The sequence below is a fragment of the Psammomys obesus genome, unplaced genomic scaffold, assembly GCF_907164565.1.
Source record: "Psammomys obesus unplaced genomic scaffold, mPsaObe1.curated_primary_1811, whole genome shotgun sequence".
In the NCBI taxonomy this organism is placed as follows: Eukaryota; Metazoa; Chordata; class Mammalia; order Rodentia; family Muridae; genus Psammomys; species Psammomys obesus.
In genome coordinates, this window is record NW_026596095.1 from 13,124,056 (window position 1) to 13,138,777 (window position 14,722).

The following is a 14,722-nucleotide window of genomic DNA, read 5'->3' on the forward strand; positions in this document are numbered from 1 at the left end:
AGAGAGAGAGAGAGAGAGAGAGAGAGAGAGAGAGAGAGAGAGAGAGAGAGTCGTGGTTTTCAGTCGTACAGCCACTTATTAGTTACCTATGCTCCAGGGGACAGATCTGCACCCATGTCCAGACAGGGGGCCCTTGCTAAACTCACTGAGTTTAGGTTGGTGGGGGCTAGAGGAGAATAAGAGATAGTGGTGAGAATGTATTATAGACACATACGGAGTTATCAAGGGATGCACCAATAGAATTTTTTTTTTTTTTTTTTTTTTTAGTAACATGTGAAAACATCAGCAGAGAAGCAGTGAGCTTTTACAACCAGCCAATTTAATCTTTTTCCTTGCATTCCTCTCTTGGCTGAAGGTGGTAGTTGCACAGCAGCTAATTCTAAAGGAAGTACAGTGCTCGACAGACAGAAAACCCGCCTCAATGGCAGATTTCTGTCTTTGAACAGGAGAGGAGGAACCATACCTAAATGAAGAACCAACTGGAATTTTAATGTGGTTAATATGTTGGTCTGAATAGTTTTTAATTCTTTTTGTTGCATATATTCAGAATTACTCATACTGTGTGTGCTTCATAGAATATTTTCATTCAACTATGTATAGGACTTTGAGCAAGTCCTCCAGCCACCCCACTCCCCACGTCTCTCTCACTTTTCTCCTGGTCTGTTAGTCCCTTCATTCCTCTAGAATTTCACCTCATTTCCATGTTATATACGTGTAAATTATTTTATGGACTTACATAAAAATACAGGTGCTACATATTAGAGAAAACATGTACTATTTGTCTTTTTGCGATTAGATTAATTTGTTTAATAGGATTATCTCAAGTTACATTCATTTTCCCCTCAAAGGCATAATAACTTCATTTTTCACAGCAGAAAGTCTAAATCCATTTTGTTTATGTACCACATTTTTCTTTTTTACCCAGTCCTCCAGTCCTAGTTGATTGCATTTGTGAACCACTCGGCAAATAACCTTAATAACCAAGTATCTTTATTATATGCTGACTTGAGGTGCTTTGAAATCTTCATGTAGGCATATTTTGAATATCTCTGATGGCTAATGAGGTGGAACATTTTTCTTTGCTTACTGGTGCTTTTTGTTTCATCTAAGAGCTGTGTTCATTTTTTAGCACATTTATTGATTGGGTTTTTATTTTTCTTATTTCTTGTGGTTTAATTTCCTGAGTTCTTCATAAATTCTATGCATTAATCTTTTCTTCTGTTGTATAACATTTGTCCCTATTAGTTTTAAATAATGTTTGTTTTTTTGTTTTTGAATTATGTGTCTGTCCGTTCATGCATGTCTCTGGACCCTTGGATGCAGGCGTAGACGAAGTCCAGAAACTATCTGATATCATTGATCTGGAGTTCCTGGTAACTGTGAGCCACAAAACTTCTATCTGAGAACCAGGTTTGAGTTTCCTGTAAGAGCACTATGCAACCTTAACCACCACAGCATCTTTCCCACCTTGTTTTCTCCTATTCTGTCTTTTCACTCCATTTCCTTTGCTGTTCTCAAGGGTTTTGTTATTGTTGTTGTTGTTGTTTTAGTTATACAAGTTATATTTGTCCATTATTGGCTTCATTTTCTGACCAATGAGGGTCTTATTCAGAATGTTCTAGCTTATGTATATTGTTAAAAAGCTTGTTCTACCTTTCCCATAGCAGTTTCTGGGCTTCCGCTCTTGCAGTCTTATATCCACAAGTGGAATATAGAGATCTAGTTTCACTCCTCTGTGTGTGGATATTCCATTTTTCTCAGAACCAAAAAAGGCTCTTTGTTCCCATATATTTGGCATCTTTGTCACACATTTGGTGGCTGTAGTACATGGACTTATAGCCTTTTTTCTGTTTTACTGATCTGTGTGTCTGATTTAGTGCCAGTGTGATACTGGCTTTGTTACTATAACTCTGTAGTATATTTTTAAATAAATAGAGTAATATCATAAGGATTATCCTTTCTACTCAGAATTGCTTTGGTTATTCAGGATCTTTTGTTATGCTATAAAAATATAAGACTTTTTAATATTAGAATGTCATTGGAATTTGGAGGAGGGTTTTATGGAACCTGAAGAATGCTTTTGATAGCAAAGCCATTTCCACAAAACTAATTTTTCTAAGTTGTGAGTATGTATGGTCTTTCATTTTCCAGTGTCTAGTTTCTTTCTACAGTGTTACAAATTTTTTTCTTTAGAGGTCTTTCACTTGCTTGGTTTAGTTTATTTCAAGATACACTTTTAGACAATTCTGAATAAAATTGGTCACTTGTTTTCTTTTTTCTCAATATGTTTCCCATCGCCACACGAGAAGGATAAATTGCAGAGTGATTGAGCTTGTAAAGATGTAGCAATGCCAATTTGTCAACTTTCAACATACCTTCTTACAGTTTCTTAGAGTAGAGACATTACTGCCCATATGATAAACATTTTAAAGGCACAGCGGAAAACTCATAAGAAACTCAGTTGTAGTTAGTTACACATATGTACCCCAACTGCATTAATGCATAATTCCTTTTATTTTTATTATGCCTAGAGATTATAATAGTATTGATCTGACCCTCAGCCTTTATTCTTAGTGACATCATATTACATTATTCCTTTTTCATGGCTGTACTTGAAATTTTCATCAGTTCACCTTCCTAACTATGAACAGAATCTATTAAAATACAAGGATATCAAGTCCTACATAAATTCCCATTAAAATCATTAAGCAGACCTTCTGTAAGTACACATTCCTTTCAGTTCCTTCCACAATGCTGAGCCTGCCTGTGCCTATCTCCTGGGCTTCAAAAGATATTTGAGATGTAAATCTGACACAAAGCAAAAGTATACTATTGATTATCCATGGAACTCCTACGGATTTGAAAGTTGCCAGCTCAAAAGAACAACAACAAAAAGCACTAGAGACAATGAGTATAGCTATTATAGCTTCCTACTTGAAATGGCCATTTATATAATAAACAAAATTTAGTTATATGTGCTCCTATGTCTTAATAAAATAGTTCCTTAAAATATGTGGTTATAAGAAAAATATATTTATCCATTTGTGTGCACATAGAATTGAAATTTGTTATATAGCTTGGCTTTTGTGAATACTACAATAATGAATGTGATCTATAAGTATGGCTTTGATATATTGACTTAGAATCTTTCAGGTCTATGCTCAGAAGTGGCTATGACAGTGATATTTTTAATTTGTCGTGTACTCCAATCCTAATTTCCAAATTGGATGTATCAGTTTCTATTCCCTCCAACAGTGTACGGTTCTTATTTCCTCTCATCCTCTCTGGAACTTGTTACCCTTTTGTCTGAAGAGTAAAGTTATTTAGTCTAGGATATGGGCTGGTCCTGGCTTTTGAAGAGAAAACCCAGAACTTCACATATGCTGAGCAAGAGATCTACCACAAAGCCATATCAACAACAAGACCTCTCTTGTTGTTGTTCATTCTCTTTCTTTTTATTTTCATTTTTAACACAGGTTCACATCAATTACTATGTGACTCCTCCTGGGCTGAAACTCACTGATAGACCCTGGTGGCCTTAAATTAGCATCAATCCACCACCCGCTCCCTGCTGGGATTAAAGCATTCCTAGCTTAATCTTCATATGTTTTATAATAACCATTCTGAATGAGATATCAGGGAATTTCAAAGCAATTTTAATCTACATTTCACTAAGGATATAGGACACTATAGAAAATATGTATAAGACAATTAATTTTTTTTGTTCTGAGAACATATTATCCAAATTATTAACCTCCTTGATAATTGAAAGATTTTGGGTTTGGTGTTTAATTTTTTAAAATTATTCATAAATTTTAGCTATTAATCCTTCTTGGATATTTGCTGCATAAATTTTTTCTTTTGTTCTGTACCTTATGTCCTCATTTTGATGACTGATATTTTTTTTTTTTTACTATGCAGAAGCTTTTTAATTTCATGTGGATTTGATCTCCTTGTTTATTGTGCTGCTTCTTTGTAGTAGGTCTGGGATTTTTCCCATATTGTAAATATTTTACTTATGTTGTTCTCTAGCAAAGTCCAGTGTTCTTACATTATGACCTTTGGTCCACTTTTGATTTGCTCTTCATGTAGGGTGAGAGATAAGGATTTAGCTTCATTAATCTAAAGATGGATACTTTTTCCAGCATAATTTGTATGACAGATATTTAGTAAATGTATTATTTTGACATTTTGTCATAGACTATTTGGTTACTGATGTATGAGTTTATTTTGAGTCCTCTATGCTATAATACGAGTCTTTGAAAATTTTTGTTCATCCTACCATGCTGTTTTTATTTCTATGGCATTTTTTTTTATAATTGTAGAACAAACATTTTATACTTTTATTTTGCTCTTTCGGTTTAGGATTGCATTGACTATATTTTGTCTTTAGCGCTTCTATATGAAGTACATAGTATCTTTTTATTTATTACAAGAAAATTAATAGAGGTTTTCATGAGAAATGTCTTGATTCCATATATACTTTTCAGTTAATAGAAACATTCTTTCTAGTGTTAACTCTGCACTCACTCCATCAGCAGGTCATTACAGCCTCTAATGTCTTCTTAAATTATTTTCATGAATATATTTAAGTTTTTGCTGAAGAGTTCTTTTTACTTCCTTGGCTAACTTTATTTGCTGCTTTTTTTAAAGCCTTTGTGAGTCTTTGATTTCTTTTTTTAATATTTATTTTATTTTATTTATTTATTTTTATTACAATTTATTCATTTTGTATCCAAGCTGTAGTCCCCTCCTTCATCCCCTCCCAATCCCACCCTTTCTCCCTCTTCTCCTATCATGCACCTTCCCCAGTCCACTGATAGGGGAGGTCCTCCTCTACTTCCCTCTGACCCTGGCTTATCAGGTCTTATCAGGACTGGCTGCAATGTTCTCCTCTGTGGCCTAGTAAGGCTGCCCACCCCTCCCCACCTCAGGAGGAGGTGGTCAAAGAGCCAGCCACTGAGTTCATGTCAGAGACAGTCCCTGTACCTCTGTATCAGTCTCAGAAAAGACCCTTGTGCCTAGTTTTATGTTTTTGTTTTTTGTTTGTTTGTTTGTTTGTTTTGCTTCTATTGCTCTCTTTGTGGAGTTCCTGTCCCCTCCAGGTCTTAAATCTCCCCCTTCTTTCATAAGATTCCCTGCACTCTGCCGAATGTTAGGCTATGAATCTCAGCATCTGCTTTGATACCTTGCTGGGTAGAGTCTTTCAGAGGCCCTCTGTGGTAGGGTCTTATCCTGTTTCCTGTATCAACTTCTTCCGATGTCTATCCCGTTTGCCTTTCTGAATTAGGATCATCTTACCCAGGGTCCTCCTTCTTGCTTAGCTTCCTTAGGTATACAGACTTTAGTATGATTATCCTATATTATATGTCTAATATCCACTTATAGGTAAGTATATATCATGTGTGTCTTTCTGCTTCTGAGATACCTCACTCAAGATGATCTTTTCTAGTTCGCACCATTTGACTGCAAATTTCATGATTTCCTTGTTTTTAATTGCTGAGTAGTATTCCATTGTGTAAATGCACCACAACTTCTGTATCCATTCCTCAGCTGAGGGACATCTGGGTTGTTTCCCGGTTCTAGCTATTATAAATAAAGCTGCTATGAACATGGTTGAGCAAATGTTCTTGTATACTTGAGTGTCTTTTGGATATATGCCTAGGAGTGATATAGCTGTATCTTGAGGTAGACCTATTTCTAATTGTCTGAGAAAGCACCAGATTGATTTCCAAAGTGGTTATGCATGTTTACATTCCCACCAGCAATGAAAGAGGATTCCACTTTCTCCACATCCTGTCCAACAAGTGTTGTCACTTGAGATTTTAATCTTCGCCATTCTGATGGGAGTAAGGTGAAACCTCAGGGTTGTTTTGATTTACATCTCCCTGATGACTAAGAAGGTTGAGCATGTTTAAGTGTATCTTTAAGTGTATCTCTGCCATTCGATATTCCACTATTGAGAATTCTCTGTTTAGCTCTGGTACCCCATTTTTTAATGAGTTACTTGAAATGTTTGTATTTAAACTTTTGAGTTCTTTATATATTCCAAATATTAGCTATCTGTCAGATATAGGGTTGGTGAGAGCCTGTGCTGTTGGTGTTCTGTTCAGGAAGTTGTCTCCTGTGTCAATGAGTTCAAGGCTCTTCCCAAGTTTTTCTTTTAACAGGTTTAGTGTGTCTGGTTTTATGTTGAGGTCTTTGATCCACTTAGACTTTAGTTTTGTGCAGGGTGATAAATATGGATCTATTTTCATTTTCTACATATAGACATCCAGTTAGACCAGCACAATTTGGCGAAGATGCTATCTTTTCTTTGTAAAAATTCAGGTGTCCATATGTGTTTAGGTTTATTTCTGCATCTTCTATTCGATTCTATTTATCTGCCATTCTGTTTTTATGCCAGTACCATGATGGCCTCAATTTTTTTTTGTTCATTTCTTTCTATATGCCTCTATACATGCCTCTATTTGTTTGACAGTATTTGCCTATATTTCTTTGAGAGGTTTGTTCATTTCCTCTTTACGTCCCTCTAATATTTGGATAAGCCTGTAGACTTGAGATAATTTTTCTCTGTTTCAAATGAATTAACATATCCATTGATATTTGGGTTTGCCGGTGAAGCCTTGATGTCCTGATTTTTGCTGGATATGTTCTTATGCTGATCTCCAGCATTCTGTTTATCCATAACTTTCACTGTTTTTTTCCTGGAGTCAGACTGGGTCTATCTGTCTCTAGAGTCAGATTATTCTTCAGGAATATGAGAGAGGTCCACCAGTTCGAGAGCGGATGTTGGTGTTTCAGCTGTAGCGAAGGGAGGAAGGTTGCAGGGTCATGTGTGCATGTTCAGGAGTATATGGGGGAGTGTGCCTTGAAGGACAGGGTGCTAGAGCGAGTAGATGCTTGCAAGAGTGGATCCTGGAAGGGTGGAGAATAAGCACAGGTGTGGTTGCTGGTGCCCTTCTAAGGTGAAATGCGCATGTACAGGTTCTCTGAATTCTTCTCTGGCCCACAGGCCTGTTTTATTGTCTTCCAGGTATTCAGATCTGTCTGCGTTGCACCATCTTGACTCCAGGAATTGTTGGCTTAGACTCCCCTGTGAGACAAACAGAGCAGAGGCTTTAGTGTTGAGAATGCTGACCCAAGGACCCCTATGTTGCCCACTATGGTGGTGTGGGTGGGCGCTATAGGATGTCTGGCTCCTAGAGTAGAGAGGCCCTGGATCTGCGGCTCTGCAAGCACTCACTTGAAGGTGCACTCACTTGCTTGTGGACCTATGCAGAAAACACAAGGGTTCCCCCTGTTCTGTATTCTCAGATTTGGGCCTGCAGGGGCAAAGCAAGTGTAGGAGAGCCTTCAGCTCAGTGGCGTCTGCTATGAGTCTCCTGGGCAAGGAGATTCATATTTGGGGCAGCTGCCTCTGCCGTCTCTGTGACCAAGCAAGGAGGCTGTTGCTTAGCTGGGAGACCTGTCCTGTTGACCACCTCTGTGGTCTCAGTCACGGAGTACTGAAGCTCATGCTTGGTGTAACCACTGCCACCTCTGCTGAACAGGGAGGCCCATGCTTGGGGCAAGGGGAAGTGGAGGGGGCTCAAATTCACCACTCTCAGACTGTGGAGACTTCCATGGCTGACCCGGATCCAAACTGCCCCAGCTTACAGGTTGTCACCTCCCTCCCAGGAAGCCTTAATGTTGATGTTCTGGCTTCAGCTGCCGTCCACTCACCAATTTAGGCGTTTTGGATCCTCTGCCTATCAGATATGGTAGGCTCTGGTTGCTGCCATTTTGAATCCCCCCTTCCTTTCATATCTTGCTAGGCAGGTTTGTTGTTGGTTTGTAACAAAGCACTGACTTTTGTAAATTCTCTTTGTATACTGCTTCTTTGCAGAAAGTGTTTATAAGATTAAGAGTTTTCTAATGCAGTCTTTAAGTTTTTTTAAAAATAGTGATATCAGCTTCAGAAAAGACCTCTGCACCCAGATTTTTTTCTTCTGTTGCTCTCCTTGTGGAGCTCCTATCCCTCCAGGACTTTCTGTCTCCTTCTTCTTTCATAAGATTCCGTGCACTCTGCCCGAAGTTTGGCTATGTGTCTCAGCCTATGCTGGGTAGAGTCTTTCAGAGGCCTCTGTGGTAGGTTTCTATCCTGTTTCCTGTTCTGAGACTGATACTCCAACCAAGGACCATGCATGGTGATAACCTAGAATCCCTGCACTGATGTAGCCCATAGCAGCTCAGTGTCCAAGTGAGTTCCCTAGTAAGGGGGAAAAGGGCTGTCTCTGACATGAACTCAGTGGCTTGCTTTTTGATCACCTCCCTATGATGGGGGAACAGTCTTAACAGGCCACAGAGGAAGACAATTCAGCCAGTCTTGATGAGACCTGATAGGTTAGGGTCAGATGAACAGGGAGGAAGACCTCCACTATCAATGGACTGGGCTAGAGGCATGGGAAGAGAAGAGGGAAGGAGGGCAGTATTGGGAGGGAAGGGGCTACAGCTAGGATACAAAGTGAATAAATAGTAATAAATAAAAAATAATGTCAATGAGAAATAATAAAATAAATATTTTAAAATAAAAATAGTCATATCTGCAAATATACATAGGTAATTTGACTATTTTAAAATTTTAACCATTTATTTCTTTCTAGTGTCTTATTACTCTACTTAAAACTTTAGAGATAAACTGAACAAGAGGAGAGAGGATTTTCACCCTTCCCCTCATTTAATATAATGTAGACTATATATATTTTTCCTACAAAATCATATTATAGCTATGTCTCTAATATAATACACTTTTGTTGTTGTTGTTGTTGTTGCTGCTGTTTTGTTTTGTTTGTTTTCTGAGACATATTTCTGTGTAGCCTTGGCTGTACTGGACTTGCTTAGTAGACCAGGCTGGCCTCAGACTCACAGGGATCTACCTGCCTCTGCCTCCCCGAGTGCTGGATTACAGGCGTGTGCCAGTGCACATAGGTTCTAATGCATTTTCTTTTTTTATTGTTTATTATTATTAGTTACATTTTATTAACTCTGTATCCCAGCTGTATCCCACTCCCTTATTCCCTCCCAATTGCATTTTCAATGTGAGTATTAGTCTGCTAACCTAAGTGAAACCATAGTAGAAAGGAATGAGAAATACAGATTTTGGAAGAATTTATTCTATTTTTGTCAATAAAGTCATATTGTATAAATAAAGAGCTTGGATAAGTATGTACTTTGGTTTTTAACAAGAACTAGTAGTTTTAAAATTAATAAACTGAAATACACCCCTCACTTTACATTGTATCCCTTTATTTTCCATGCGAAACTGCATTTCAGCAATAATTAATGAATACTTACCTCTGTATACTATACTCTAGAAATGCACAGTACACAAGTTATACCGTAACAATCGAATGAGATTTTATGTTTAATGTTTAATGTTTCTTTGATTACTGTCATTATAAAGAACAAAAGACAGAAAAATATATCAAAAAAAGTTTATATCCTGCCTTTAGGTCAGATTTTCTAATGACATTTCAGTAATATCTTCAAAGCTAAGTTTAGTTCATTTTTCTTATAAAAAAAAGATATGTGTGCAGGGCTGGAGAGATGGCTCAGACGTTAGGAGCACTGGTTGTTCTGCCAGAGGTTCTGAGTTCAATTCCCAGCAACCACATGGTGGCTCACAACCACCTATAATGAGATCTGGTGCCTTCTTCTGACCTGTAGGCACAATGCAAGCATAACGCTGAATACGTGATAAATAAATAAATCTTAAAAAAAAGATATGTGTGTGTACGCACGCATGCGTGTACGTATTCAGAAAATAATATACCTTTTTTTTTTCCCTCAACGTCAAGAGTCCTCAGGAAAGCCTCTGAACTGAAGATAGACAAAATCAGTTTCCAAGGCAGAATCTTAATCATTGGTATTTTACTATCACTTTGACTAAGTCCTGCTCAGGTTGTGGGTAAGCAGAAGTGTCAACGAAGCTGAAGACTCACTGATATTAAAGTTTCCTCATGCTAGGATTTACTATTCTGATGAATCACTACTACATCTAAGAAAATATTCTTGGATCCCTGAAGATATGATGTCAGATTAGACTGTGAAATCTGTTTATTTTTATGTCCTGAAGTTTTCATAATTTCTGTGACATTCTCCAGCAGTAGCTGGTCATACATGCTGAGTTCTAATCACAACACACAACCTGAAGCCAGGACATCATTACAGGAGCACAGCAGAATGTAGGTCTTTCTTCCCTCCCGCAGAAACCAATACACCAGGTCATCCTGCTGGCAAGATTAGAGCATGTCACCTGGTTTCCTTTATATCTTTGGATATTATCAATGAAAGGGGAAAATGTCCATCTTTTACTTGCCTTAGCTTTAGTGAGTAGTCATTTTTAGAAATTTTATTTTAGTAATTTAAAATTTTTTGTTATGTGAAATTAAAATAAGATTTTATTAGTTTCTGCTTTCTTCCAGTTTCCCATTCCTCACTTTAACCCCTCCTATGCATGAGTCTACCTCTAACCTCACATTGCTGCTCTCTCCCAATTTTGTGACTTCTGGTTTCTTTTCCTTTAATTATTTACACACACACACACACACACCACAACCTGCTCAGTTTATGTAACGTTGCTTATATGTATATGATCTCAGGGCTAACCCTGAAGTGTTGCATACCCAACAGGGAAACGCTTGCCAAGGGAAGATTATTATCTCCCACGCTCGGCTTTTCTTAGTTGTCTATAGTCTTTGTTGTAGTTGATTTGTTTGATTTTGGTTATTTTATCTAAGGTCGGAGTCCTTAATATTTCTTCTCCCTCCATATTAACATATTTGCATATGTCTTTGCTCTTGTTTAGGTGTCCCTACATTGGAGACCTCACAGATGTAGCTTCCCTGAGATTTCTAGAAGCAGGCATCCTGTTTCTCTGGCAATTACAATGTTTCCTCAACCTCTCATTCCCTGACCCTGAACCTTGGGTTTGAAAATTGTGTTGTAGATATTTTAGTTGGGCCTGGACACCCTACAGTCAGTATTATATGCATGTGTGGGTTTCACTGAGTTTCCATCTGCTGAAAGGAGAGGTGAGGGCTGCACTTATTGTGGCTTTAAGGATAAATAAATACACAGCTAGGAATTGTCAATTTAGTAAAGTGAAGATTGGAGGTTCTCCCCCAAGATTCAGCACCACAGTAGCCCAGGGTAGTTAGTTAGGTTTCTGTACCAGGAATGATACCTTTTTATTAAGGCTGGGAACTTTTTAATTCTCCTAAATACTATATTTTATTTTGATTTAAGAAGCCCAATGGATAAATTTAGTAATTTGATGGGTTTTGTTTGTTTGGCAAAATATCCAAAATGTGTTTTTAAATACTCAATAAATGCTAGATTTTTATATAGCAAAGGAATCTTTTCTTAACCTACTTAACATTGTGGCTAAAATGAAGACTGGGGAGATAGTATAGAGAACAAAAGTTAGACTACTTACAGGGTATTTATATCAAAAGCAAAGAAATAGATTAATGAGAGTATGATAAAAGAGGAATGGAATAAAATAAAGATTGTTTTAAGGAATTTGTTCTTCCTGAAAAATGACAGTTCATAATTACTATTATTTATACATTTCTAAAGATAGTATAATTTTTGATCAGACTTTTCATATCACAGTAAATATACTTTTCATTGTATTGATATTTTAGAAATGCATCTACAGTAAATCTAGTGATAAATATACAAGCATTTATAATCTTATCTTTAAAATTTCCCTTCTAAAAGTTTATAGATGTAGTATAAATCTTCCATTATAAATTGGTACTGTCGGTAGAGTTTTGCTTTACCACTGAGAACTAAAGTTAAGTGGTTCATGCTGGAGTAGTTCATTCCTGGTATTGGAGTACTATATGCTCCATTATAGAAAAGATTCATTTAATATGTGGTGTGTGTGTTTGTGTGTGTGTGTTTCCATCTCTCTCTTTATCTCTATCATCTATAATCTATATCATCTATCTTTCTTTATCTAATCTATCTCTATATATCTATCTTATCTGTATCATCTATCTCTCTCATCTATATCTATATCTATATCTATATCTATATCTATATCTATATCTATATCTATATCTATATCTATATCTATATCTATATCTATATCTATATCTATATGGTAGGTTTCCATGTGAAGCTTTCTGTGTTTGTTATCACTCTCAATATTCCCTATTCCATTATGCCTTTCCAAATCATTATTATATATATCCTGGTCTAAACATACCTCTTTTTGGAGTGAAGAACTCTAGTATGTCAGTACATAATACTATATGAATGACACGTAAAATTTTAGTAGTGTATTTTCAGAGTTGGTACTGAGTGATTTTATTGTAGTTTCTCTTGGATTCCTGAACACAGTTTTCTGAAGAACTTTAGCTCCACTGTAAAATATCAGTTAGCTGGTCCATCAGAGGCTATTCTACAACTCTATCAGACAAATGATGCATTATGATGAAGAAGGTAATTTAAAGAAAAACACTGTAGATGTACCACAATTTCTGCATCCAATCTTCAGTTGAGGGGCATCTGGGCTGTTTCCAGCTTCTGGCTATTACAAATAAGACTGCTACAAACATGGTTGAGCAAATGTCCTTATTGTATACTTAAGCCTCTTTTGGATATATGCCTAGCAGTGGTATGGCTGGATCTTGAGGAAGTGCTATTCCTAGTTGTCTGAGAAAGTACCAGATTGATTTCCAGAGTGGTTGTACCGGTTTACATTCCCACCAGCAATGCAGGAGGGTTCCCCTTTCTCCACAGCCTCTCCAGCATGTGTTGTCACTTGAGTTTTTCATCTTGGCCATTCTGATGGGTGTAAGGTGAAATCTCAGGGTCGTTTTGATTTGCATTTTCCTAATGGCTAATGACGTTGAGCATTTCTTTAAGTGTTTCTCTGCCATTCGATATTTCTCTATGGAGAATTCTCTGTTTAGCTCTGTTCTCCATTTTTTAATTGGATTATTTGGTTTTCTGCTGTTCAGCTTCTTTGGTTCTTTACATATACTGAATATTAACCCTCTGTCAGATAAAGGGTTGGTAAAGATTCTTTCCCAATGTCTAGGCATTTTGATGACGATGTCCTTTGTTTTACTGAAGCTTTTCAGTTTCATGAGGTCCCATTTATTGATTGTTGCTCTTAGAGACAGTGCTGTTGGTGTTCTGTTCAGGAAGTTGTCTCCTGTACCAATGAGTTCTAGGGTCTTCCCCACTTTTTCTTCTAACCGATTTACTGTGTCAGGTTTTATGCTGAGGTCTTTGATCTACTTGAACTTTAGTTTTGTGCAGGGTGATAAATATGGATCTATTTGCATTTTTCTACATGTAGACATCCAGTTAGACCAGCACCATTTGTTGAAGATGCTATTTTTTTTCATTGTATGGTTTTGGCATCTTTGTCAAAGATCAGGTGTCCATAAGTGTGTGGGTTTGTTTCTGGGTCTTCTGTTTGGTTCCATTGATCCACCATTCTGTTTCTATGCCAGTACTATGCAGTTTTTATTACTGTTGCTCTATAGTACAGCTTAAGATCAAGAATGGAGATACCTCCAGAAGATCTTTTATTGTAGAGGATTGTTTTAGCAATTCTGAGTTTCTTGTTATTTCATATGACTAAATGGTGAGACCTGGAAAGGATCATGCTGAGTGAGCTGTCCCAGAAGCAGAAAGACATACACGGTATGTACTCACTCATATAGACATGTAATATAGAATAAACCTACTAAAATCTGTACACCTAAAGAAACTAATCAAGAGTGAGGACCCTGACTAAAATGTTCAATCCCCATCTCAAAAGGCAAAGAGGAAGGACATCAGAAGAAGAAGAAAACAGGAAATAAGTTGAGAACCTGCCACAGAGGGCCTCTGAAAGGCTCTGCCCTGCAGACTATCACAGCAGACGCTGAAACTTATGGCCAAATTTTGGGCAGTGTGCATGGAATCTTATGTAAGAAGTGGGAAATAGTAAGATCTGGAAAGGTCACGATCTCCACAAGGAGAGCAACAGAACCAGAAAATTTGAACACCAGGGTCTTCCCAGAGACTCATACTCCAACCGAGTACTATACATGGAGATAACCTGCGCAGATGTAGCCCATGGCAGTTTAATTTCCAAATGGGTTACATAGTAATGGGAAGAGGGACTGCCTCTGACATAATCTGATTGGCCTGCTCTTTGATCACCTCTCCCTGAGGGGGGAGCAGCCTTACCAGGCCACAGAAGATGACAATGCAGCCACTCCTGATGATATCTGATAGACTAAGATCAGAAGGAAGGAGAGGAGGACCTCTCCTATCAGTGGACTTGGGGAGGGGCATGTGTGAAGAAGGAGGAGGAAGGATAGGGTGGGAAGGGGAGGAGGCAGAGGCTTATGGGGGGACACAAAGTGAATAAAGTGTAATTAATAAACAAACAAACAAAAAAAACCACTGTATTCATTTGAAAGCCCACAGCTGATCCTGATATGCTGATAATTGTATTACTCACAAGCAAATGATTGATTATCATAACTTGGCAAAGCATGCTAGAAAGTCATAGAAAGAAAATACTACATGCAGAAAAGCAAACTCATTTCCAGAATATCTATTCCAATGGAAACAAACAGGAATAGCACAGTAATATTAGCCTACTACCATGTGGCAGTTTGAGTGCTTTGGTTAATAAAGACATCTGAGGTACTCTGTGTGGGCC

General features: G+C 37.5%; 1 protein-coding gene across 2 annotated transcripts in view; it reads left to right on the forward strand.

Annotated features, from left to right (window-relative positions):
* The window catches only part of LOC129691974 (bifunctional heparan sulfate N-deacetylase/N-sulfotransferase 4), a 344,209-nt gene that overhangs the window by 63,459 nt on the left and 266,028 nt on the right, over nucleotides 1-14,722 (forward strand). The window lies entirely within an intron of this gene.